Source organism: Oncorhynchus clarkii, chromosome 5 (assembly GCF_045791955.1).
Source record: "Oncorhynchus clarkii lewisi isolate Uvic-CL-2024 chromosome 5, UVic_Ocla_1.0, whole genome shotgun sequence".
Lineage (NCBI taxonomy): Eukaryota > Metazoa > Chordata > Actinopteri > Salmoniformes > Salmonidae > Oncorhynchus > Oncorhynchus clarkii.
Genome location: NC_092151.1, coordinates 21,287,971 through 21,315,822, shown reverse-complemented (window position 1 = coordinate 21,315,822; position 27,852 = coordinate 21,287,971). Strand labels below are relative to the sequence as shown.

General features: G+C 42.9%; 1 pseudogene; it reads right to left on the bottom strand.

Moving 5' to 3' along the window:
* On the bottom strand, positions 1-27,786 carry LOC139409652 (cGMP-dependent protein kinase 1-like; annotated as a pseudogene).
* Between the last annotated feature and the right edge of the window lie 66 nt (positions 27,787-27,852).

Below are 27,852 nucleotides of genomic sequence, written 5' to 3'. Positions count from 1 at the left end.
TCAGAACTCTAGATCCCAGCCAGACTCCTCATCTGGGGGCGGGTCCTCGTTGTCATCAGGGAAACAGTCAAAGTTGCCAGTGACCAGTGGACCCTTCACCTGGGAGAGACGAGATAGTGCTGAGTGTGTGTGTGTGTGTGTGTGTGTGTGTGTGTGTGTGTGTGTGTGTGTGCTCACAGTAGGAGTGAAGGGAGGGGCCAGAGTTGCCTGTCGGAGTCCCTCCCAGTTAAAACCTTCAAACCACCTGGAGACAAACAGGAAGCAGTCACACCCAGAACCAAACAATCACACCTCTCCTTGTAGTATCAAGACGACCTGGGCTGTGTCCGAAATGGCACCCAATTCCCTATAAACTGCACTGCCTTTAACCAGAGCCCTATGTGGCCAATAGGATTCCATTTCAAGTGAAGGCCTGAAAAGTCAATTACTGACTCTTAGGCATAGAACTGAGGCGAAATCATACCTGTTGCTTCAACTGCTCTAGTGAGAATCATGCCTAGATGGTAGCTAAAGAATTCAACTTTATATCAGAAAATATAGCTATTTCTATACCATGCAGGTAGGTAGGAACAGTAGTCATCATCACCATGGTAATTCTTACTTGTGTTTTTGGATGTCCTTTACCCTGTTCTTCTGGTTCCCCACCCTCTCAGATGGGTTGTCCCTGTGCAACACACACACACACACACACACACACACACTCTCACACACTCTCACACACACACACGCACGCACGCACGCACGCACACACACACACACACACACACACACACACACACACACACACACACACACACACACACACACACACACACACACACACACACACACACACACACACACACACACACACACACACACACACACACACACACACACACACACACACACACACACTGCGCAAGCACCATTTGATGAAGTCTCTATGCTCGTGTGTATGCGTGTGTAACCTGCAGAGGAGTTTGATGAGGTTGGCAGCACTCTTGGAAATCTTCTTGGGGAACTCCACCATGTCGATTCCTCTCAGGATGATGTTATAGGTCTTCATAGGATCAGAACCAGAGAACGGAGGACTGGAGAAAGAGAGGGAGAGAGAGAGGGGCAGGGGGATGCCAGAGAAACATCAGCTTAACATTTAGACCAATAATAAGACTAATACGATCTCATCTCTGACACACAGAGGTGGGTGTACCTGCCGCTGAGCAGTTCGTAGATGAGTATCCCCAGGGACCAGTAGTCAACCGAAACATCATGTCCCTTGTTCAGAATGATTTCCCTTGGCCAGGTACTCTGGAGTGCCACAGAATGTCCACGTCTTTTGACCAAGACCCACCTTCTTAGCAAAGCCAAAGTCGACCTGATACACCTGTATGTGTCTCTGTGTATGGAGTAAAGGTGATCTATAGTGTATGTGTCTCTGTGTATGGAGTAAAGGTGGTCTAGACTGTATGTGTCTCTGTGTATGGAGGAAAGGTGAAGTAGAGTGTATGTGTCTCTGTGTATGGAGTAAAGGTGATCTATAGAGTATGTGTCTCTGTGTATGGAGTAAAGGTGATCTATAGTGTATGTGTCTCTAAGTATGGAGTAAAGGTGGTTTAGACTGTATGTGTCTCTGTGTATGGAGTAAAGGTGATCTATTGTGTATGTGTCTCTGTGTATGGAGTAAAGGTGGTCTAGACTGTATGTGTCTCTGTGTATGGAGTAAAGGTGATGTAGAGTGTATGTGTCTCTGTGTATGGAGTAAAGGTGATGTAGAGTGTAGGTGTCTCTGTGTATGGAGTAAAGGTGATCTATAGTGTATGTGTCTCTGTGTATGGCGTAAAGGTGATGTAGAGTGTATGTGTCTCTGTGTATGGGTGTATGGAGTAAAGGTGATCTATTGTGTATGTGTCTCTGTGTATGGAGTAAAAGTGATGTAGAGTGTATGTGTCTCTGTGTATGGAGTAAAGGTGATCTATTGTGTATGTGTCTCTGTGTATGGAGTAAAGGTGGTCTAGACTGTATGTGTCTCTGTGTATGGAGTAAAGGTGGTCTAGACTGTATGTGTCTCTGTGTATGGAGTAAAGGTGATCTATTGTGTATGTGTCTCTGTGTATGGAGTAAAGGTGGTCTAGACTGTATGTGTCTCTGTGTATGGAGTAAAAGTGATGTAGAGTGTATGTGTCTCTGTGTATGGAGTAAAGGTGATGTAGATTGTAGGTGTCTCTGTGTATGGAGGAAAGGTGATCTAGAGTGTAGGTGTCTCTGTGTATGGAATAAAGGTGATCTATAGTGTATGTGTCTCTGTGTATGGCGTAATGGTGATCTATAGTGTATGTGTCTCTGTGTATGGAGTAAAGGTGATCTGTAGTGTATGTGTCTCTGTGTATGGAGTAAAGGTGATCTATAGTGTATGTGTCTCTGTGTATGGAGTAAAGGTAATGTAGAGTGTATGTGTCTCTGTGTATGGAGTAAAGGTGATCTAGTGTATGTGTCTCTGTGTATGGAATAAAGGTGATCTAGAGTGTATGTGTCTCTGTGTATGGAGTAAAGGTGATCTATAGTGTATGTGTCTCTGTGTATGGAGTAAAGGTGATCTATTGTGTATGTGTCTCTGTGTATGGAGTAAAGGTGGTCTAGACTGTATGTGTCTCTGTGTATGGAGTAAAGGTGATGTAGAGTGTATGTGTCTCTGTGTATGGAGTAAAGGTGATGTAGAGTGTAGGTGTCTCTGTGTATGGAGTAAAGGTGATCTATAGTGTATGTGTCTCTGTGTATGGCGTAACGGTGATCTATAGTGTATGTGTCTCTGTGTATGGAGTAAAGGTGATCTATAGTGTATGTGTCTCTGTGTATGGAGGAAAGGTGATGTAGAGTGTATGTGTCTCTGTGTATGGAGTAAAGGTGGTCTAGACTGTATGTGTCTCTGTGTATGGAGTAAAAGTGATGTAGAGTGTATGTGTCTCTGTGTATGGAGTAAAGGTGATCTAGAGTGTAGGTGTCTCTGTGTATGGAGTAAAGGTGATCTATAGTGTATGTGTCTCTGTGTATGGCGTAATGGTGATATATAGTGTATGTGTCTCTGTGTATGGAGTAAAGGTGATCTATAGTGTATGTGTCTCTGTGTATGGAGTAAAGGTGATCTATAGTGTATGTGTCTCTGTGTATGGCGTAATGGTGATCTATAGTGTATGTGTCTCTGTGTATGGAGTAAAGGTGATCTATAGTGTATGTGTCTCTGTGTATGGAGTAAGGGTGGTCTAGACTGTATGTGTCTCTGTGTATGGAGTAAAGGTGATGTAGAGTGTATGTGTCTCTGTGTATGGAGTAAAGGTGATGTAGAGTGTAGGTGTCTCTGTGTATGGAGTAAAGGTGATCTATAGTGTATCTGTCTCTGTGTATGGCGTAACGGTGATCTATAGTGTATGTGTCTCTGTGTATGGAGTAAAGGTGATCTAGACTGTATGTGTCTCTGTGTATGGAGTAAATGTGGTCTAGACTGTATGTGTCTCTGTGTATGGAGTAAAGGTGGTCTAGACTGTATGTGTCTCTGTGTACGGAGTAAAGGTGGTCTAGACTGTATGTGTCTCTGTGTATGGAGTAAAGGTTATCTATAGTGTATGTGTCTCTGTGTATGGAGGAAAGGTGATGTAGAGTGTATGTGTCTCTGTGTATGGAGTAAAGGTGATCTATAGAGTATGTGTCTCTGTGTATGGAGTAAAGGTGATCTATAGTGTATGTGTCTCTGAGTATGGAGTAAAGGTGGTCTAGACTGTATGTGTCTCTGTGTATGGAGTAAAGGTGATCTATAGTGTATTTGTCTCTGTGTATGTAGTAAAGGTGATCTATTGTGTATGTGTGTCTGTGTATGGAGTAAAGGTGGTCTAGACTGTATGTGTCTCTGTGTATGGAGTAAAAGTGATGTAGAGTGTATGTGTCTCTGTGTATGGAGTAAAGGTGATGTATAGTGTATGTGTCTCTGTGTATGGAGTAAAGCTGATCTAGTGTATGTGTCTCTGTGTATGGAATAAAGGTGATCTAGAGTGTATGTGTCTCTGTGTATGGAGTAAAGGTGATCTATAGTGTATGTGTCTCTGTGTATGGAGTAAAGGTGATCTATTGTGTATGTGTCTCTGTGTATGGAGTAAAGGTGGTCTAGACTGTATGTGTCTCTGTGTATGGAGTAAAGGTGATGTAGAGTGTATGTGTCTCTGTGTATGGAGTAAAGGTGATGTAGAGTGTAGGTGTCTCTGTGTATGGAGTAAAGGTGATCTATAGTGTATGTGTCTCTGTGTATGGCGTAACGGTGATCTATAGTGTATGTGTCTCTGTGTATGGAGTAAAGGTGATCTATAGTGTATGTGTCTCTTTGTATGGAGTAACGGTGATCTATAGTGTATGTGTCTCTGTGTATGGAGTAAAGGTGATCTAGACTGTATGTGTCTCTGTGTATGGAGTAAATGTGGTCTAGACTGTATGTGTCTCTGTGTATGGAGTAAAGGTGGTCTAGACTGTATGTGTCTCTGTGTATGGAGTAAAGGTGGTCTAGACTGTATGTGTCTCTGTGTATGGAGTAAAGGTGGTCTAGACTGTATGTGTTTCTGTGTATGGAGTAAAGGTGATGTAGAGTGTAGGTGTCTCCGTGTATGGAGTAAAGGTGATCTATAGTGTATGTGTCTCTGTGTATGGAGTAAAGGTGGTCTAGACTGTATGTGTCTCTGTGTACGGAGTAAAGGTGGTCTAGACTGTATGTGTCTCTGTGTATAGAGTAAAGGTGATGTAGAGTGTATGTGTCTCTGTGTATGGAGTAAAGGTAATCTATAGTGTATGTGTCTCTGTGTATGGAGTAAAGGTGATCTATAGTGTATGTGTCTCTGTGTATGGAGGAAAGGTGATGTAGAGTGTATGTGTCTCTGTGTATGGAGTAAAGGTGATCTATAGAGTATGTGTCTCTGTGTATGGAGTAAAGGTGATTTATAGTGTATGTGTCTCTGAGTATGGAGTAAAGGTGGTCTAGACTGTATGTGTCTCTGTGTATGGAGTAAAGGTGATCTATTGTGTATGTGTCTCTGTGTATGGAGTAAAGGTGATCTATTGTGTATGTGTCTCTGTGTATGGAGTAAAGGTGGTCTAGATTGTATGTGTCTCTGAGTATGGAGTAAAGGTGATGTAGAGTGTATGTGTCTCTGTGTATGGAGTAAAGGTGATCTATAGTGTATGTGTCTCTGTGTATGGAATAAAGGTGATCTAGAGTGTATGTGTCTCTGTGTATGGAGTAAAGGTGATCTATAGTGTATGTGTCTCTGTGTATGGAGTAAATGTGATCTATTGTGTATGTGTCTCTGTGTATGGAGTAAAGGTGGTCTAGACTGTATGTGTCTCTGTGTATGGAGTAAAGGTGATGTAGAGTGTATGTGTCTCTGTGTATGGATTAAAGGTGATGTAGAGTGTAGGTGTCTCTGTGTATGGAGTAAAGGTGATCTATAGTGTATCTGTCTCTGTGTATGGCGTAACGGTGATCTATAGTGTATGTGTCTCTGTGTATGGAGTAAAGGTGATCTATAGTGTATGTGTCTCTGTGTATGGAGTAACGGTGATCTATAGTGTATGTGTCTCTGTGTATGGAGTAAAGGTGATCTAGACTGTATGTGTCTCTGTGTATGGAGTAAATGTGGTCTAGACTGTATGTGTCTCTGTGTATGGAGTAAAGGTGGTCTAGACTGTATGTGTCTCTGTGTATGGAGTAAAGGTGGTCTAGATTGTATGTGTCTCTGTGTACGGAGTAAAGGTGATGTAGAGTGTATGTGTCTCTGTGTATGGAGTAAAGGTGATCTATAGTGTATGTGTCTTTGTGTATGGAGTAAAGGTGATCTATAGTGTATGTGTCTCTGTGTATGGAGGAAAGGTGATGTAGAGTGTATGTGTCTCTGTGTATGGAGTAAAGGTGATCTATAGAGTATGTGTCTCTGTGTATGGAGTAACGGTGATCTATAGTGTATGTGTCTCTGTGTATGGAGTAAAGGTGATCTAGACTGTATGTGTCTCTGTGTATGAAGTAAAGGTGATCTATAGTGTATGTGTCTCTGTGTATGGAGGAAAGGTGATGTAGAGTGTATGTGTCTCTGTGTATGGAGTAAAGGTGATCTATAGTGTATGTGTCTCTGAGTATGGAGTAAAGGTGGTCTAGACTGTATGTGTCTCTGTGTATGGAGTAAAGGTGATCTAGACTGTATGTGTCTCTGTGTATGGAGTAAAGGTGATCTATTGTGTATGTGTCTCTGTGTATGGAGTAAAGGTGATCTATTGTGTATGTGTCTCTGTGTATGGAGTAAAGGTGGTCTAGATTGTATGTGTCTCTGAGTATGGAGTAAAGGTGATGTAGAGTGTATGTGTCTCTGTGTATGGAGTAAAGGTGATCTATAGTGTATGTGTCTCTGTGTATGGAATAAAGGTGATCTAGAGTGTATGTGTCTCTGTGTATGGAGTAAAGGTGATCTATAGTGTATGTGTCTCTGTGTATGGAGTAAATGTGATCTATTGTGTATGTGTCTCTGTGTATGGAGTAAAGGTGGTCTAGACTGTATGTGTCTCTGTGTATGGAGTAAAGGTGATGTAGAGTGTATGTGTCTCTGTGTATGGATTAAAGGTGATGTAGAGTGTAGGTGTCTCTGTGTATGGAGTAAAGGTGATCTATAGTGTATCTGTCTCTGTGTATGGCGTAACGGTGATCTATAGTGTATGTGTCTCTGTGTATGGAGTAAAGGTGATCTATAGTGTATGTGTCTCTGTGTATGGAGTAACGGTGATCTATAGTGTATGTGTCTCTGTGTATGGAGTAAAGGTGATCTAGACTGTATGTGTCTCTGTGTATGGAGTAAATGTGGTCTAGACTGTATGTGTCTCTGTGTATGGAGTAAAGGTGGTCTAGACTGTATGTGTCTCTGTGTATGGAGTAAAGGTGGTCTAGATTGTATGTGTCTCTGTGTACGGAGTAAAGGTGATGTAGAGTGTATGTGTCTCTGTGTATGGAGTAAAGGTGATCTATAGTGTATGTGTCTTTGTGTATGGAGTAAAGGTGATCTATAGTGTATGTGTCTCTGTGTATGGAGGAAAGGTGGTCTAGACTGTATGTGTCTCTGTGTATGGAGTAAAGGTGGTCTAGACTGTATGTGTCTCTGTGTATGGAGTAAAGGTGGTCTAGATTGTATGTGTCTCTGTGTACGGAGTAAAGGTGATGTAGAGTGTATGTGTCTCTGTGTATGGAGTAAAGGTGATCTATAGTGTATGTGTCTTTGTGTATGGAGTAAAGGTGATCTATAGTGTATGTGTCTCTGTGTATGGAGGAAAGGTGATGTAGAGTGTATGTGTCTCTGTGTATGGAGTAAAGGTGATCTATAGAGTATGTGTCTCTGTGTATGGAGTAACGGTGATCTATAGTGTATGTGTCTCTGTGTATGGAGTAAAGGTGATCTAGACTGTATGTGTCTCTGTGTATGAAGTAAAGGTGATCTATAGTGTATGTGTCTCTGTGTATGGAGGAAAGGTGATGTAGAGTGTATGTGTCTCTGTGTATGGAGTAAAGGTGATCTATAGTGTATGTGTCTCTGAGTATGGAGTAAAGGTGGTCTAGACTGTATGTGTCTCTGTGTATGGAGTAAAGGTGATCTAGACTGTATGTGTCTCTGTGTATGGAGTAAATGTGGTCTAGACTGTATGTGTCTCTGTGTATGGAGTAAAGGTGGTCTAGACTGTATGTGTCTCTGTGTATGGAGTAAAGGTGGTCTAGATTGTATGTGTCTCTGTGTACTGAGTAAAGGTGATGTAGAGTGTATGTGTCTCTGTGTATGGAGTAAAGGTGATCTATAGTGTATGTGTCTTTGTGTATGGAGTAAAGGTGATCTATAGTGTATGTGTCTCTGTGTATGGAGTAAAGGTGATCTATAGAGTATGTGTCTCTGTGTATGGAGTAACGGTGATCTATAGTGTATGTGTCTCTGTGTATGGAGTAAAGGTGATCTAGACTGTATGTGTCTCTGTGTATGGAGTAAATGTGGTCTAGACTGTATGTGTCTCTGTGTATGGAGTAAAGGTGGTCTAGACTGTATGTGTCTCTGTGTATGGAGTAAAGGTTATCTATAGTGTATGTGTCTCTGTGTATGGAGTAAAGGTGATCTATAGTGTATGTGTCTCTGTGTATGGAGGAAAGGTGATGTAGAGTGTATGTGTCTCTGTGTATGGAGTAAAGGTGATCTATAGAGTATGTGTCTCTGTGTATGGAGTAAAGGTGATCTATAGTGTATGTGTCTCTGAGTATGGAGTAAAGGTGGTCTAGACTGTATGTGTCTCTGTGTATGGAGTAAAGGTGATCTATAGTGCATTTGTCTCTGTGTATGGAGTAAAGGTGATCTATTGTGTATGTGTCTCTGTGTATGGAGTAAAGGTGGTCTAGACTGTATGTGTCTCTGTGTATGGAGTAAAAGTGATGTAGAGTGTATGTGTCTCTGTGTATGGAGTAAAGGTGATGTATAGTGTATGTGTCTCTGTTTATGGAGTAAAGCTGATCTAGTGTATGTGTCTCTGTGTATGGAAAAAAGGTGATCTAGAGTGTATGTGTCTCTGTGTATGGAGTAAAGGTGATCTATAGTGTATGTGTCTCTGTGTATGGAGTAAAGGTGATCTATTGTGTATGTGTCTCTGTGTATGGAGTAAAGGTGGTCTAGACTGTATGTGTCTCTGTGTATGGAGTAAAGGTGATGTAGAGGGTATGTGTCTCTGTGTATGGAGTAAAGGTGATGTAGAGTGTAGGTGTCTGTGTATGGAGTAAAGGTGATCTATAGTGTATGTGTCTCTGTGTATGGCGTAACGGTGATCTATAGTGTATGTGTCTCTGTGTATGGAGTAAAGGTGATCTATTGTGTATGTGTCTCTGTGTATGGAGTAAAGGTGATCTATAGAGTATGTGTCTCTGTGTATGGAGTAACGGTGATCTATAGTGTATGTGTCTCTGTGTATGGAGTAAAGGTGATCTAGACTGTATGTGTCTCTGTGTATGGAGTAAATGTGGTCTAGACTGTATGTGTCTCTGTGTATGGAGTAAAGGTGGTCTAGACTGTATGTGTCTCTGTGTATGGAGTAAAGGTGGTCTAGACTGTATGTGTCTCTGTGTACGGAGTAAAGGTGGTCTAGACTGTATGTGTCTCTGTGTATGGAGTAAAGGTTATCTATAGTGTATGTGTCTCTGTGTATGAAGTAAAGGTGATCTATAGTGTATGTGTCTCTGTGTATGGAGGAAAGGTGATGTAGAGTGTATGTGTCTCTGTGTATGGAGTAAAGGTGATCTATAGAGTATGTGTCTCTGTGTATGGAGTAAAGGTGATCTATAGTGTATGTGTCTCTGAGTATGGAGTAAAGGTGGTCTAGACTGTATGTGTCTCTGTGTATGGAGTAAAGGTGATCTAGACTGTATGTGTCTCTGTGTATGGAGTAAATGTGGTCTAGACTGTATGTGTCTCTGTGTATGGAGTAAAGGTGATGTAGAGTGTATGTGTCTCTGTGTATGGAGTAAAGGTGATGTAGAGTGTAGGTGTCTCTGTGTATGGAGTAAAGGTGATCTATAGTGTATGTGTCTCTGTGTATGGCGTAACGGTGATCTATAGTGTATGTGTCTCTGTGTATGGAGTAAAGGTGATCTATAGTGTATGTGTCTCTGTGTATGGAGGAAAGGTGATGTAGAGTGTATGTGTCTCTGTGTATGGAGTAAAGGTGGTCTAGACTGTATGTGTCTCTGTGTATGGAGTAAAAGTGATGTAGAGTGTATGTGTCTCTGTGTATGGAGTAAAGGTGATCTAGAGTGTAGGTGTCTCTGTGTATGGAGTAAAGGTGATCTATAGTGTATGTGTCTCTGTGTATGGCGTAATGGTGATATATAGTGTATGTGTCTCTGTGTATGGAGTAAAGGTGATCTATAGTGTATGTGTCTCTGTGTATGGAGTAAAGGTGATCTATAGTGTATGTGTCTCTGTGTATGGCGTAATGGTGATCTATAGTGTATGTGTCTCTGTGTATGGAGTAAAGGTGATCTATAGTGTATGTGTCTCTGTGTATGGAGTAAGGGTGGTCTAGACTGTATGTGTCTCTGTGTATGGAGTAAAGGTGATGTAGAGTGTATGTGTCTCTGTGTATGGAGTAAAGGTGATGTAGAGTGTAGGTGTCTCTGTGTATGGAGTAAAGGTGATCTATAGTGTATCTGTCTCTGTGTATGGCGTAACGGTGATCTATAGTGTATGTGTCTCTGTGTATGGAGTAAAGGTGATCTAGACTGTATGTGTCTCTGTGTATGGAGTAAATGTGGTCTAGACTGTATGTGTCTCTGTGTATGGAGTAAAGGTGGTCTAGACTGTATGTGTCTCTGTGTATGGAGTAAAGGTGGTCTAGACTGTATGTGTCTCTGTGTATGGAGTAAAGGTGGTCTAGACTGTATGTGTCTCTGTGTATGGAGTAAAGGTTATCTATAGTGTATGTGTCTCTGTGTATGGAGTAAAGGTGATATATAGTGTATGTGTCTCTGTGTATGGAGGAAAGGTGATGTAGAGTGTATGTGTCTCTGTGTATGGAGTAAAGGTGATCTATAGAGTATGTGTCTCTGTGTATGGAGTAAAGGTGATCTATAGTGTATGTGTCTCTGAGTATGGAGTAAAGGTGGTCTAGACTGTATGTGTCTTTGTGTATGGAGTAAAGGTGATCTATAGTGTATTTGTCTCTGTGTATGTAGTAAAGGTGATCTATTGTGTATGTGTGTCTGTGTATGGAGTAAAGGTGGTCTAGACTGTATGTGTCTCTGTGTATGGAGTAAAAGTGATGTAGAGTGTATGTGTCTCTGTGTATGGAGTAAAGGTGATGTATAGTGTATGTGTCTCTGTGTATGGAGTAAAGCTGATCTAGTGTATGTGTCTCTGTGTATGGAATAAAGGTGATCTAGAGTGTATGTGTCTCTGTGTATGGAGTAAAGGTGATCTAGACTGTATGTGTCTCTGTGTATGGAGTAAATGTGATCTATTGTGTATGTGTCTCTGTGTATGGAGTAAAGGTGGTCTAGACTGTATGTGTCTCTGTGTATGGAGTAAAGGTGATGTAGAGTGTATGTGTCTCTGTGTATGGATTAAAGGTGATGTAGAGTGTAGGTGTCTCTGTGTATGGAGTAAAGGTGATCTATAGTGTATCTGTCTCTGTGTATGGCGTAACGGTGATCTATAGTGTATGTGTCTCTGTGTATGGAGTAAAGGTGATCTATAGTGTATGTGTCTCTGTGTATGGAGTAACGGTGATCTATAGTGTATGTGTCTCTGTGTATGGAGTAAAGGTGATCTAGACTGTATGTGTCTCTGTGTATGGAGTAAATGTGGTCTAGACTGTATGTGTCTCTGTGTATGGAGTAAAGGTGGTCTAGACTGTATGTGTCTCTGTGTATGGAGTAAAGGTGGTCTAGATTGTATGTGTCTCTGTGTACGGAGTAAAGGTGATGTAGAGTGTATGTGTCTCTGTGTATGGAGTAAAGGTGATCTATAGTGTATGTGTCTTTGTGTATGGAGTAAAGGTGATCTATAGTGTATGTGTCTCTGTGTATGGAGGAAAGGTGATGTAGAGTGTATGTGTCTCTGTGTATGGAGTAAAGGTGATCTATAGAGTATGTGTCTCTGTGTATGGAGTAACGGTGATCTATAGTGTATGTGTCTCTGTGTATGGAGTAAAGGTGATCTAGACTGTATGTGTCTCTGTGTATGAAGTAAAGGTGATCTATAGTGTATGTGTCTCTGTGTATGGAGGAAAGGTGATGTAGAGTGTATGTGTCTCTGTGTATGGAGTAAAGGTGATCTATAGTGTATGTGTCTCTGAGTATGGAGTAAAGGTGGTCTAGACTGTATGTGTCTCTGTGTATGGAGTAAAGGTGATCTAGACTGTATGTGTCTCTGTGTATGGAGTAAATGTGGTCTAGACTGTATGTGTCTCTGTGTATGGAGTAAAGGTGGTCTAGACTGTATGTGTCTCTGTGTATGGAGTAAAGGTGGTCTAGATTGTATGTGTCTCTGTGTACTGAGTAAAGGTGATGTAGAGTGTATGTGTCTCTGTGTATGGAGTAAAGGTGATCTATAGTGTATGTGTCTTTGTGTATGGAGTAAAGGTGATCTATAGTGTATGTGTCTCTGTGTATGGAGTAAAGGTGATCTATAGAGTATGTGTCTCTGTGTATGGAGTAACGGTGATCTATAGTGTATGTGTCTCTGTGTATGGAGTAAAGGTGATCTAGACTGTATGTGTCTCTGTGTATGGAGTAAATGTGGTCTAGACTGTATGTGTCTCTGTGTATGGAGTAAAGGTGGTCTAGACTGTATGTGTCTCTGTGTATGGAGTAAAGGTTATCTATAGTGTATGTGTCTCTGTGTATGGAGTAAAGGTGATCTATAGTGTATGTGTCTCTGTGTATGGAGGAAAGGTGATGTAGAGTGTATGTGTCTCTGTGTATGGAGTAAAGGTGATCTATAGAGTATGTGTCTCTGTGTATGGAGTAAAGGTGATCTATAGTGTATGTGTCTCTGAGTATGGAGTAAAGGTGGTCTAGACTGTATGTGTCTCTGTGTATGGAGTAAAGGTGATCTATAGTGCATTTGTCTCTGTGTATGGAGTAAAGGTGATCTATTGTGTATGTGTCTCTGTGTATGGAGTAAAGGTGGTCTAGACTGTATGTGTCTCTGTGTATGGAGTAAAAGTGATGTAGAGTGTATGTGTCTCTGTGTATGGAGTAAAGGTGATGTATAGTGTATGTGTCTCTGTTTATGGAGTAAAGCTGATCTAGTGTATGTGTCTCTGTGTATGGAATAAAGGTGATCTAGAGTGTATGTGTCTCTGTGTATGGAGTAAAGGTGATCTATAGTGTATGTGTCTCTGTGTATGGAGTAAAGGTGATCTATTGTGTATGTGTCTCTGTGTATGGAGTAAAGGTGGTCTAGACTGTATGTGTCTCTGTGTATGGAGTAAAGGTGATGTAGAGGGTATGTGTCTCTGTGTATGGCGTAACGGTGATCTATAGTGTATGTGTCTCTGTGTATGGAGTAAAGGTGATCTATTGTGTATGTGTCTCTGTGTATGGAGTAAAGGTGATCTATAGAGTATGTGTCTCTGTGTATGGAGTAACGGTGATCTATAGTGTATGTGTCTCTGTGTATGGAGTAAAGGTGATCTAGACTGTATGTGTCTCTGTGTATGGAGTAAATGTGGTCTAGACTGTATGTGTCTCTGTGTATGGAGTAAAGGTGGTCTAGACTGTATGTGTCTCTGTGTATGGAGTAAAGATGGTCTAGACTGTATGTGTCTCTGTGTACGGAGTAAAGGTGGTCTAGACTGTATGTGTCTCTGTGTATGGAGTAAAGGTTATCTATAGTGTATGTGTCTCTGTGTATGAAGTAAAGGTGATCTATAGAGTATGTGTCTCTGTGTATGGAGTAAAGGTGATCTATAGTGTATGTGTCTCTGAGTATGGAGTAAAGGTGGTCTAGACTGTATGTGTCTCTGTGTATGGAGTAAAGGTGATCTAGACTGTATGTGTCTCTGTGTATGGAGTAAATGTGGTCTAGACTGTATGTGTCTCTGTGTATGGAGTAAAGGTGGTCTAGAATGTGTGTGTCTCTGTGTATGGAGTAAAGGTGGTCTAGATTGTATGTGTCTCTGTGTACGGAGTAAAGGTGATGTAGAGTGTATGTGTCTCTGTGTATGGAGTAAAGGTGATCTATAGTGTATGTGTCTCTGTGTATGGCGTAACGGTGATCTATAGTGTATGTGTCTCTGTGTATGGAGTAAAGGTGATCTATAGTGTATGTGTCTCTGTGTATGGAGTAAAGGTGATCTATAGTGTATGTGTCTCTGTGTATGGAGTAAAGGTGATCTAGACTGTATGTGTCTCTGTGTATGGAGTAAATGTGGTCTAGACTGTATGTGTCTCTGTGTATGGAGTAAAGGTGGTCTAGACTGTATGTGTCTCTGTGTATGGAGTAAAGGTGGTCTAGATTGTATGTGTCTCTGTGTACGGAGTAAAGGTGATGTAGAGTGTATGTGTCTCTGTGTATGGAGTAAAGGTGGTCTAGACTGTATGTGTCTCTGTGTATGGAGTAAAGGTGGTCTAGACTGTATGTGTCTCTGTGTATGGAGTAAAGGTGGTCTAGACTGTATGTGTCTCTGTGTATGGAGTAAAGGTGGTCTAGACTGTATGTGTCTCTGTGTATGGAGTAAAGGTGATCTAGAGTTTTGATACTCTAGTTGTACAGGTGACGTGCTGGTAGAAATTAGGTAAAACGGATTTAAATTTTCCTGCAATAAAATCACCAGTTTATGGTTCTATACAGCTTGTTGAGTGTGGTTTTAGTGCCAGCATCGGTTTGTAGTGGTAAATAGACAGCTACAAAAAATACAGATGTATGGTCTACAGCTTATCATGAGGTATTCTAACTCAGGCGAGCAGAACCTCAAGACTTCCTTAATATTAGAGATCACGCACCAGCTGTTATTGTCAAAGAGACACACACCACCCCCCGATCTTACCGGACTCTGCCGTCTATCCTGCCAATGCATAGAAAAACTAGCTAGATGTATATTATCCATGTCCTTGTTCAGCCATGACTACGAGAAGCATAGTATATTACAGTTCTTAATGTCCCTGTTGATAAGATAGACTCGTACGGAGCTAGTCCAGTTGATTCTCAAGCGATTGCACATTTGGCAATAGAACAGAGGGTAGAGGCGATTTATTTACTCGCCACCGTAGTCTTATCAGAGTGCCTGCGCGCCAGCCTCTATAGCGCCATCTCCTCCTCCTTCGAGTGTCAGGATTTGGGCCTGGTCCATAAAATTCAATTTGAAGTAGACATCCTCATCCAAATGGAGGTTAGTGATCGCTGTTCTGATGTCCAGTAGCGATTTCCAGTCATAGAAAATTATGGTGGAAACATTATGTACAAACAAGTTACAATCAGGGCAAAAACCCTCCACAAAAAAGCACAATATTGTCCAGGAGACCATAAAACGGCCGCTTTCCAATGTAACTCCATTGTGGTTGATGTTAGGGTTAAACTGGGATGTGGACATGAAGCGAGGGTTAGGGTTTTGGTTGAGGGTAGGGTTAAACTGGGATGTGGACATGAAGCGAGGGTTAGGGTTTTGGTTGAGGGTAGGGTTAATCTGGGATGTGGACATGAAGCGAGGGTTAGGGTTTTGATTGAGGGTAGGATTAAACTGGGATGTGGACATGAAGCGAGGGTTTTGGTTGAGGGTAGGGTTAAACTGGGATGTGGACATTAAGCTAGGGTTAGGGTTTTGGTTGAGGGTAGGGTTAAACTGGAATGTGGACATTAAGCGAGGGTTAGGGTTTTGGTTGAGGGTAGGTTTAAACTGGGATGTGGACAAGAAGCGAGGGTTAGGGTTTTAGTTGAGGGTAGGGTTAAACTGGGATGTGGACATTAAGCAAGGGTTAGGGTTTTGGTTGAGGGTAGGGTTAAACTGGGATGTGGACATGAAGCGAGGGTTAGGGTTTTGGTTGAGGGTAGGTTTAAACTGGGATGTGGACAAGAAGCGAGGGTTAGGGTTTTAGTTGAGGGTAGGGTTAAACTGTGATGTGGACATGAAGCGAGGGTTAGGGTTTTGGTTGAGGGTAGGGTTAAACTGGGATGTGGACATGAAGCGAGGGTTAGGGTTTTGGTTGAGGGTAGGGTTAAACTGGGCTGTGGACATGAAGCGAGGGTTAGGGTTTTGGTTGAGGGTAGGGTTAATCTGGGATGTGGACATGAAGCGAGGGTTAGGGTTTTGGTTGAGGGTAGGGTTAATCTGGGATGTGGACATGAAGCGAGGGTTAGGGTTTTGGTTGAGGGTAGGGTTAAACTGGGATGTGGACATGAAGCGAGGGTTAGGGTTTTGGTTGAGGGTAGGGTTAAACTGGGATGTGGACATGAAGCGAGGGTTAAGGTTTTGGTTGATGGTAGGGTTAAAATGGGATGTGGACAAGAAGCGAGGGTTAGGGTTTTGGTTGAGGGTAGGGTTAAACTGGGATGTGGACATGAAGCGAGGGTTAAGGTTTTGGTTGAGGGTAGGGTTAATCTGGGATGTGGACATGAAGCGAGGGTTAGGGTTTTGGTTGAGGGTAGGGTTAATCTGGGATGTGGACATGAAGCGAGGGTTAGGGTTAGGGCATAGCTGGTTAGGCAATTTGTTTACAGTCAGGTTTTACTTGCAGTTCCTCTAGACTTACACACACCCACCTGTCTCTCAGTAGTCCACAGTTCTCCTCCCAGACAGGCCTCTAGCAGCATGTACAGATATTTAGAGTCCCTGAATGTCCTATACAACCTGGACAGGACACACAGCGTCAGTGTGTTTGTGTGTACCTGGCGGTGAAGGGGCTCTGTGGTGTGTGTATATGTGTTTATGTGTACCGGACGGTGAAGGGGTTGTGTGGTGTGTGTATCTGTGTTTGTGTGTACCTGACATTTAAGGGGTTGTGTGGTGTGTGTAACTGATGGTGAAGGGGCTGTGTGGTGTGTGTATATGTGTTTGTGTGTACCTGACGGTGAAGGGGCTGTGTGGTGTGTGTATCTGTGTTTATGTGTACCTGACGGTGAAGGGGCTGTGTGGTGTGTGTATCTGTGTTTGTGTGTACCTGACATTTAAGGGGTTGTGTGGTGTGTGTAACTGACGGTGAAGGGGCTGTGTGGTGTGTGTACCTGACGGTTAAGGGGCTGTGTGGTGTGTGTACCTGACGGTGAAGGTGCTGTGTGGTGTGTGTACCTGACGGTTAAGGGGCTGTGTGGTGTGTGTATCTGTGTTTATGTGTACCTGACGGTCAAGGGGTTGTGTGGTGTGTGTATCTGTGTTTATGTGTACCTGACGGTGAAGGTGCTGTGTGGTGTGTGTACCTGACGGTTAAGGGGCTGTGTGGTGTGTGTACCTAACGGTTAAGGGGTTGTGTGGTGTGTGTACCTGACGGTGAAGGGGCTGTGTGGTGTGTGTACCTGACGGTTAAGGGGTTGTGTGGTGTGTGTACCTGACAGTTAAGGGGTTGTGTGGTGTGTATACCTGACGGTTAAGGGGCTGTGTGGTGTGTGTACCTGACGGTTAAGGGGTTGTGTGGTGTGTGTACCTGACGGTTAAGGCGTTGTGTGGTGTGTGTACCTGACGGTGAAGGGGCTGTGTGGTGTGTGTACCTGACGGTTAAGGGGTTGTGTTTGTGTGTACCTGACGGTGAAGGGGCTGTGTGCATCCATCATGATGCGTCTCTCTGAGAGGATGTGGCCCTGTTGGCTAATGTCCAGAATGTGACGCTTCTTTAGAACCTTCAGAGCAAAGGACCGACTGGTGTCACTCTTTAACTGAACCTGAAGACACACACATTATACAAATTAAACACACACACACGCAGGCATTACAGACACACACTAATGTAAGCACACACACATTATATACACACACACTCACACTTACCAGCTGGACGCGACTGAAGCCTCCTAGCCCGAGGGTGCAGATGACGTGGAAATCAGTGAGAGACACACTGGAGAAAAACCCTGCCTCTGCCTCCAACCTTGATTGACAAGGGGTCAATCAATTGCCCGTTATCTTTTCACTGTATAGCTAGCGAGTCTATATGGTTATATACAGTTGAAGTAGGAAGATTACATACACTTAGGTATTAAAACTCGTTTTTCAATCATTCCACACATTTCTTGTTAACAAACTATAGTTTTGGCAAGTCAGTTAGGACATCTACTTTGTGCGTGACATAAATAATTTTTCCAACAATTGTTTACAGACAGATTATTTCACTTATAATTCACTGCATCACAATTCCAGTGGGTCAGAAGGTTACATATACTAAATTGACTGTGCCTTTAAACAGCTTGGAAAATTCCAGAAAATGATGTCATGGCTTTAGAAGCTTCTGATAGGCTAATTGACATAATTTGAGTCAATTGGAGGTGTACCTGTGGATGTACCTGTGGAACAACAGCAAAGGATCTTGTGAAGATGCTGGAGGAAACAGGTACAAAAGTATCTATATCCACAGTAAAACGAGTCCTATACCGATATAACGTGAAAGGCCGCTCAGCAAGGAAAAAACCTCTGCTCCAAAACCGCCATAAAAAAGCCAGACTACGGTTTGCAACTGCACATGGGGACAAAGATCGTACTTTTTGGAGAAATGTCCTCTGGTCTGATGAAACAAAAATAGAACTGTTTGTCCATAATGACCATCGTTATGTTTGGAGGAAAAACGGGAAGGCTTGCAAGCCAAAGAACACCATCCCAACCGTGAAGCACGGGGTTGGCAGCATCATGTTGTGGGGGTGCTTGCTGCAGGAGGGACTGGTGCACCTCACAAAATAGATGCCATCAGAAGGATGGAAAAGTATGTGGATATATTGAAGCAACATCTCAAGACATCAGTCAGGAAGTTAAAGCTTGGTCGCAAATGAGTCTTCCAAATGGACAATGACCCCAAGCATACTTCCAAAGTTGTGGCAAAATGGCTTAAGGACAACAAAGTCAAGGTATTGGAGTGGCCATCACAAAGCCCTGACCTCAATCCCATAGAAAATTTGTGGGCAGAACTGAAAAAGCGTGTGCGAGCCTACAAACCTGACTCAGTTACACCAGCTCTGTCAGGAGGAATGGGTAAAAATTCACCCAATTTATTGTGGGAAGCTCGTGGAAGGCTACCAGAAACGTTTGATTCAAGTTAAACAATTTAAAGGCAATGCTACCAAATACTAATTGAGTGTATGTAAACTCCTGACCCTGGGAATGTGATGAAAGAAATAAAAGCTGAAATAAATCATTCTCTCTACTATTATTCTGACATTTCGCATTCTCATAAAGAAGTGGTGATCCTTACTGACTTAAGACAGGGAATTTTTACTAGGATTAAATGTCAGGAATTGTGGAAAAACTGAGTTTAAATGTATTTGGCTAAGGTGTATGTAAACTTCCGACTTCAACTGTACATCATAAACTGAATTTACTAAACTCGGTTTGGTGAAAGAAGAAAGAGTGAGAAAGAGAGTGAGAGTGGAAGATGGGAATTTTAGAGTTGTAGCTTGACACTTACTTGATGTTGAGTTACTTGAGTTACTTGATGTCCAATTGATGTCCAATCAGATGCATGAATGACCTGGAACAGGGGAGGGGTAGGGTTACACAACTCCACATCAACCAATGAAGAACCATTCAATTACATGCACACACACACTCTCTCCCCCTCTCTCTCTCTCCCTCTCTCTCCTGGGTTCTCTCACTCTCTGTCAACGACCAGACAGGTGACTTCTCCTACTGCCGTGACACTGGTCGTACGAACATCATCCCTGGTGGGAGAGAAATAGGAAGTCATCTTTATCTTTATCTTCCCTTTGCCTAATAGAACTCTATCTATCTATTATTTGAGACTGTATGTTTGTTTATTGGTTGGTTTGTTTGGTATGTTAAATGCTCTCATACATTGTATGTCAGGTTTGTGTTTGGATGTCCATTAAAGCTGCTTGTTGTTGTTTAGTGTTTAGCAGTGCTGTTGTCTCACCCTTTCAGCGCCTGCTCTCCAAACCAGTCCCCCTTAGTGAGAGTTGTTAGAAACTCTAGCTCCTCATTGATTGATTTCTGCTGCGTGACCTTTACCTGAGGACAGACAGAAGAAATGACCCAAAGAAGGGGGAGAGGAGAGGGGAAGAGGGAGAGGAGAGGGGAAGAAGAGGGGAGAGAAGAGGGGAAGAGGAGGGAGAGGAGAGGGGAAGAGGAGGGAGAGGAGAGGGGAAGAGGAGGGAGATGAGAGGGGAAGAGGAGAGGAGGGGGAAGAGGGAGAGGAGAGCTGAAGAAGGGGGAGAGTAGAGGGGAAAAAGAGGGGAGAGAAGAGGGAGAGGAGAGGGGAAAAGGAGGGAGAGGAGAGGGGAAGAAGGAGGGAGAGGAGAGGGGAAGAAGGAGGGAGAGGAGAGGGCAAGAGGAGGGAGAGGAGAGGGGAGTGGAGGAAGGAGGGCAGTAGAGGGGAAGAAGAGAGGAGAGAGTAGGGGAAGAGGTAGGAAGTTTGTGAAGTCTGTGAATTTAAATTATGAATTATGCATTACTGCATATGTCCACACAGTGGCAGTATGATTGTGATAGTATGACTCCGCCTCTCCTCCTCCTCCTCTTCATCACCTGTTGTTCGCTGATGATGAAGAATGTGTCTCCTGTGGTGCCCTGTCTGATGATGTAATCACCTTCACTGTAGTGAGTCTGAGAAAGAGAAACAGATCAAGGAGAGAGAGAGAGAGAGAGAGAGAGAGAGAGAGAGAGAGAGAGAGAGAGAGAGAGAGAGAGAGGACAAGTGTGAGGGAGAGAGAAAAAGAGAGAAAGAAAGAGATAGGGGAGAGGGAGAGAGAGAGAGAGAGAGAGAGAAAGAGAGAGAGAGAGAGAGAGAGAGAGAGAGAGAGAGAGAGAGAGAGAGGGGGGGGACAAGGGAGAGGGAGAGAGAGAGAGAGGACAAGGGAGAGGGAGAGGGAGAGAGAAAAATAGAGAAAGAGGGGAGCAGGAAAGGAGAGGGAGAAATACAGAGGACAGCAGAGGAGAAGAGAGAGAGGTGGGGAGAGAGACAAAGGGACAGAGAGTGAGAGATGGAGGGAGGGAGAGAGAGAAAGGAGGATAACAGCAGAGGAGAAGAGAGGGGGGGAGTGATTAAAGTTATTTTAATAAAGTCAGTTAAGAACAAATTCTTATTTACGATGACGGCCTACACCGGCCAAACCCGGACAACGTGGGCCAATTGTGAGCGCGTGTGTGTGTTTGTGTGTGCATGTGTGCACTCCACACCTCCTCCAGAACATCAGCCACCTTACTAAGAATGTCCTCAGGCAACGACTGAAAGGAAGGAACACTGACAGAGAGAAAGAGAGAGAGAGAGAACAACAACATTGTTGCCAAAAATAAATTGTGTGAATAAGACTTTTTAAGAGACGTGACAGAAGCTAGCAAATATTTTGTGTTCTGTGTCTATTCAACTAGGCTCATAGAATGATGCAAAGCTGCATAATGTGTGTTTGAAGCAGAAGCTAACCGTGTGTGTGTGTCTGTGTGTGTCACCTGCGGATGAACTCCATATACTGGAAGTGTTTGATGAGTCCAGTCCTCATCATGATGGTCTGGAAACCCTGTCTGTCTATCACCCACAGCTTAATGTCCGTCAGAGCTGGAGAGACGTAGAAAGAAAGAAAGAAAGAAAGAAAGAAAGAAAGAAAGAAAGAAAGAAAGAAAGAAAGAAAGAAAGAAAGAAAGAAAGAAAGAAAGAAAGAAAGGGAGATGAGGAAAATAAATATATAACAAAGGGGAAATGGGAGCCAGAAGAGTAAGACAATTGAAATTAATTTCAATGCCTCCATATGCTCTCCTGTTGCTCACATGTACGCTCCCCATCCCTTTCCACATTAAAGAAAAGCAACTTCAAGTGCAAAGAGTTATAAAACATTTGAAGTACAACAGAGCCAACGTGTCAAACATGATAATATGATTCAAACCTGTGGCACGTAGCCAGCAGAGAGAGAAGCTCAACAAAAGCATTACATACACAGACACTCAGAGAGATGCAGACCCTCTCCCTCTCTCTCTCTCTCTATATATATATATATATATCTGTCTATCTGTGTGCTGCCCACACTGTAAGATAAACAGAATATTACATAATCACAGTGACATAATGATCTGATGATATTCAGACTGTATATATTCATATTCCAACAGTAACATCCACACTCAATTATGCAACAACACACACACAGAAGTATTTATGTACAGTGGGGAGAACAAGTATTTGATACACTGCCGATTTTGCAGGTTTTCCTACTTACAAAGCATGTAGAGGTCTGTAATTTTTATCATAGGTACACTTCAAATGTGAGAGACGGAATCTAAAACAAAAATCCAGAAAATCACATTGTATGATTTTTAAGTAATTAATTAGCATTTTATTGCATGACATAAGTATTTGATCACCTACCAACGAGTAAGAATTCCGGCTCTCACAGACCTGTTAGTTTTTCTTTAAGAAGCCCTCCTGTTCTCCACTCATTACCTGTATTAACTACACCTGTTTGAACTCGTTACCTGTATAAAAGACACCTGTCCACACACTCAATCAAACAGACTCCAACCTCTCCACAATGGCCAAGACCAGAGAGCTGTGTAAGGACATCAGGGGTAAAATTGTAGACCTGCACAAGGCTGGGATGGGCTACAGGACAATAGGCAAGCAGTTTGGTGAGAAGGCAACAACTGTTGGCGCAATTATTAGAAAATGGAAGAAGTTCAAGATGACGGTCAATCACCCTCGGTCTGGGGCTCCATGCAAGATCTCACCTCGTGGGGCATCAATGATCATGAGGAAGGTGAGGGATCAGCCCAGAACTACACGGCAGAACCTGGTCAATGACCTGAAGAGAGCTGGGACCACAGTCTCAAAGAAAACCATTAGTAACACTACGCCGTAATGGATTAAAATCCTGCAGCGCACGCAAGGTCCCCCTGCTCAAGCCAGCGCATGTCCAGGCCCGTCTGAAGTTTGCCAATGACCATGTGGATGATCCAGAGGAGGAATGGGAGAAGGTAATGTGGTCTGATGAGAAAAAAAATGAGCTTTTTGGTCTAAACTCCACTCGCCGTGTTTGGAGGAAGAAGAAGGATGAGTACAACCCCAAGAACACTATCCCAACCGTGAAGCATGGAGGTGGAAACATCATTATTTGGGAATGCTTTTCTGCAAAGGGGACAGGACGACTGCACCGTATTGAGGGGAGGATGGATGGGGCCATGTATCGCGAGATCTTGGCCAACAACCTCCTTTCCTCAGTAAGAGCATTGAAGATGGGTCGTGGCTGGGTCTTCCAGCATGACAACGACCCGAAACACACTGCCAGGGCAACTAAGGAGTGGCTCCGTAAGAAGCATCTCAAGGTCCTGGAGTTGCCTAGCCAGTCTCCAGACCTGAACCCAATAGACAATCTTTGGAGGGAGCTGAAAGTCCTATTGCCAAGCGACAGCCCTGAAACCTGAAGGATCTGGAGAAGATCTGTATGGAGGAGTGGGCCAAAATCCCTGCTGCAGTGTGTGCAAACCTGGTCAAGAACTACAGGAAACGTATGATCTCTGTAATTGCAAACAAAGGTTTCTGTACCAAATATTAAGTTCTGCTATTCTGATGTATCAAATACTTATGTCATGCAATAAAATGCTAATTAATCACTTAAAAATCATAATGTGATTTTCTGGATTTTTGTTTTAGATTCCATCTCTCACAGTTGAAGTGTACCTATGATAAAAATGTACAGACCTCTACATGCTTTGTAAGTAGGAAAACCTGCAAAATCGGCAGTGTATCAAATACTTGTTCTCCCCACTGTACACTTTATGCAGAAACATACGGACACACACATATACAAACACACAGAGTTGTGCCTCTGGCTTCTGGCAGTGATAATGTGTTTCATTGTTTGTCTCTACAATAATAAGAGGGTAAGTCTATAAACATGTCAACATATTGTTTTTGTGAGGATACAGCAGAGTTCTACCTTACTGCCTTGCCTTCCCTCCCTCTCTCTCTCTCTCTCTCTCTCTCTCTCTCTCTCTCTCTCTCTCTCTCTCTCTCTCTCTCTCTGCATACCAATTGCTGCCTGACGCTGAATAACATTGTACAGCAAACATTTCACCATTCATAGAGAGAGAGGGAGAGAGAGATTGAGAAAGAGAGAAAAAAAATGAAGAGCGGAAGAGTATCAAGATGTGTGTGTGTGTGAGTTGCACAGGGACAACCCATCTGAGAGGGTGGGGAACCAGAAGAACGGGGTGAAGGACATCCAAAAACACAAGTAAGAATTACCATGGTGATGATGACTACTGTTCCTACCTACCAATAGGACTGCATGGAATAGAAATAGCTATATTTTCTGATATAAAGTTGAATTCTTTAGCTACCATACAGGCATGATTCTCACTAGAGCAGTTGAAGCAACAGGTATGATTTCGCCTGCCTCAGTTCTATGCCTAAGAGTCAGTCATGTATGTGCATGCTTGTGTGTGCGTGCATTTGTGTGTCTTAGCAGCATAGATGTGACACCACCCCTCACCCCAATCACTCAGCCGCAACACACACACACACACACACACACACACACACACATTCGTCTGACAACAAATCTCACCTCAATCCATCAGACTAAACGTTAGTGGCAGAAAGGAGAATGAAGAGATTACAAAAAAGACAAAAACAAATCCAAATCCTGAATTCAATCAAATGGCTGTTAGGGTTAGTGTTAGTGGTTAGGGTTAGTGTTAGTGGGTTAGGGTTAGGGATAGGGATAGGGTTAGGGTTATTGTTAGGGTTAGTTCTACCTAAAATAGCAGTGTGTGTTTGTAACCTGTAACAGTATCGGTCCTGGTACAGTTGTAGAGGATGGCCAGTTCTCCAAAGACCTTCCCAGGATCCATGATGCACAGCTCCGGTCCCCCTTTAGTAACCTCCACCTTACCCTCTACATACACACACACACGCACACAATTAGATAATGTTGATCCTATACTCCATTCACTTTATAAACATCCACAAATGAATAGGAGAGTGTGGGTGTATTACCATGAAACATGATTGTATTCATCATATGTGTTAATGAAACAGATCATGGGTAATATTAATGCATGTCTTTAAGTGTGAATGAGTGGGGAGTTGGGGAGTTCTGTTCAGTTCAGGAAGGTTTGATGATGTAACTGGCCACATGTGAATGAGTGGGGAGTTGGGGAGTTCTGTTCAGTTCAGGAAGGTTTGATGATGTAACATGTGTACATGTGAATGAGAAACAGAGAGGAAAATAAACTGTAATAAAAAGAGAGAGATTAACAGATATTTTTTAAGAGAATAGAAGTCAAGGTGCTAGGAACAGATGACTCAGAGAGCCTGCGAGAGCAAGGTGTGTGTGTCTGTGTATGTCTGTGTGTGAGTGTCTTTGTGAGTGAGTGACCTGTCTGCCCCTGCTACAGTGAGCTCACTATACTGACCTTATATAGAGTATTATCTCTCTCCCTCTCCCCTTTCTGCTAGACTATTACACCTTCTCACCTCTTTACATTCTCTCTCACTGTCTCCCATCCCTCCCTCCCTCCCTCACATCATCTCTCTATCCCTCTCTCTGAAAGGCCCAGTGCAGTCAAAACAATAGATTTTCCTGTGTATTATATATATTTTCACACTATGAGGTTTGAATAATACTGTGTTTTGGTGGGACAGTATGAAAGGGAATTCCATGCAGATCATTTCCAGGTTTTCCCTCCCCACTCAGGCTACTTCCAGACAGTCCTAGCTAAAATATTTGCTAAGAAGCTATTTTTTGCCATTTTAATTGAAAACAATCACAGTAAGTTACTTAATTGTTATACAGATATTATTTGATATTGAGATCAAAATAGCTGCATTGAACATTTGACTTATCTTCCCACCTCATCTCTCATCATGAATCTCTCCTCACCATCCCTCCACCTCCCCTTAATGTCTCTCACCCTCCAGTACATAGACCAGAGATCCATTGTTTCCCTCCTGTATGACACAGCAGCCCTGTGCCAGACGGGTGGGATGCATACAGTCCACTATGGTCTGAACCTACAGAGAGAGGGGAGGGGGCAGAGAGAGAGCGAGAGAGAGAGAGAGAGAGAGAGAGAGAGAGAGAGAGAGAGAGAGAGAGAGAGAGAGAGAGAGAGACAGCGAGAGCCGAGAGAGAGAGAGAGAGACAGCGAGAGCCGAGAGAGAGCGAGAGAGAGAGAAAGGAGGGGGCAGAGAGTGAGAGAGAAAGAGAGAGAGAGAGAGAGAGAGAGAGAGAGAGAGAGAGAGAGAGAGAGAGAGAGAAAATATATAAATGGATAGCCATCAAAGACATTGAGAGTAATACTACAGCAGTATTACACTAACACTATATAGTCATAGTACCTGTCCCTGCTCCAGGTGTTTCATTAAGTCATTCTCCAGCAGAGCCCTCTGGATCAGCTCTCTAGACCTGTACATGGAGAAAGTGTGTGTGTGTGTGTGTGTGTGTGTGTGTGTGTGTGTGTGTGTGTGTGTGTGTGTGTGTGTGTGTGTGTGTGTGTGTGTGTGTGTGTGTGTGTGTGTGTGTGTGTGTGTGTGTGTGTGTGTGAATGCATGTGTTTGTGTACTTCTCGCTCTTGCTGTAGTTGGTGAGTGTGACGTGTGTGAGTTCGGCGGGGTCCAGGGCAGTGGGTTCTGCTGATATTGCCTGTCTCTTAGTCCGCGGCGGTTCATCAGGCACTGGTGGGGATAACCCAGATGCTGACGGACACATATTTCTGTTAGGCTTTAGCTCTTTCTTGCATAAGTAGTGCACAGTAATTGTTATATAGTATACAGTGCATTCGGGAAGTATTCATACCCCTTCCCTTTTCCAACATTTTGTTACGTTACATCCTTATTCTAAAATGGATTAAATAAAAAAAATCCTCATCGATCTACACACGATATTCAATAATGACAAAGCGAAAACAGGTTTTTAGAAATGTTTGCAAATTCATAATAAAATAAAATAGAACTACCTTATTTACATAAGTATTCAGACCCTTTGCTATGAGACTCGAAATTGAGCTTAGGTGGATCCTGTTTCCATTTATCACTCCAGTGTTAATCTGCAAAATTGTAATTATTCGCCTACCTCCTCATGCCTTTTGCACACAATGTATATAGATTCTCCCTTTTTCTACTGTATTATTGACTTGTTAATTGTTTACTCCATCTGTGTTGTCTGTTCACACTGCTATGCTTTATCTTGGCCAGGTCGCAGTTGCAAATGAGAACTTGTTCTCAACTAGCCTACCTGGTTAAATAAAGGTTTAAAAATGTAAAAATCCTTGAGATGTTTATACAATTTGATTGGAGTGCACCTGTGGTAATATACATTGATTGGACATTTGGAAAGGCACACACCTGTCTGTATAACATCCCACGGTTGACAGAGCATGTCAGAACAAAAACCAAGCAACAAGGTCAAAGGAATTGTCCGTAGAGCTCTGAGACAGGATTGTGTTGAGGCAAAGATCTGGGGAAGGGTACCAAAAAATGTCTGCAGCATTGAAGGTCCCCAAGAACACAGTGGCCTCCATCTTTCTTAAATGGAAGAAGTTTGGAACCACCAAGACTCTTCCTAGAGCTGGCTGCCCGGCCAAACTGAGTAATTGGGGGAGAAGGGCCTTGCTCAGGGAGATGACTCCCCAAATCTCCCCAGATACAGGTGTGCCAAGCTTGTAATGTCATAGCCAGGAAGACTCGAGGCTGTAATCGCTGCCAAAGGTGCTTCAACAAAATACTGAGTAAAGGATCTGAATACTTATGTAAATGTGATATCATTTTTTACTTTTTTTTATAAATCTCCACAAAAATTCTAAAAACCTGTTATTGCTTTGTCATTGTGGGGTATTTTGTGTAGATTGATGAGGGGGAAAACAATTTAACAAAATGTGGAAAAAGTCAAGGGTCTGAATACTTTCCAAATGCACTTCATGACTAGTTTGGTACGGGTATCTCTTACCTGTGTTCTCAGTGCTCCCTGGGTATTGTGGAGCTTTGCTGTGTCGGTCCAATTCAGTCTGCAGCTGTCTGACGAGGTCATCTTTAGTGTCCAGCTCCAACTCCAGCTCATCTATCAGAGTGTCTCTCTGACGGAGCTCCTCGATCTTCAGCTGCAGCGCAAACTGCAGGTCCCTCAGAGTACCCATAGCCTTGATATGCACACGTTCAGAACACACATAGCAATCACACACACGATGCACACACACAGGAAT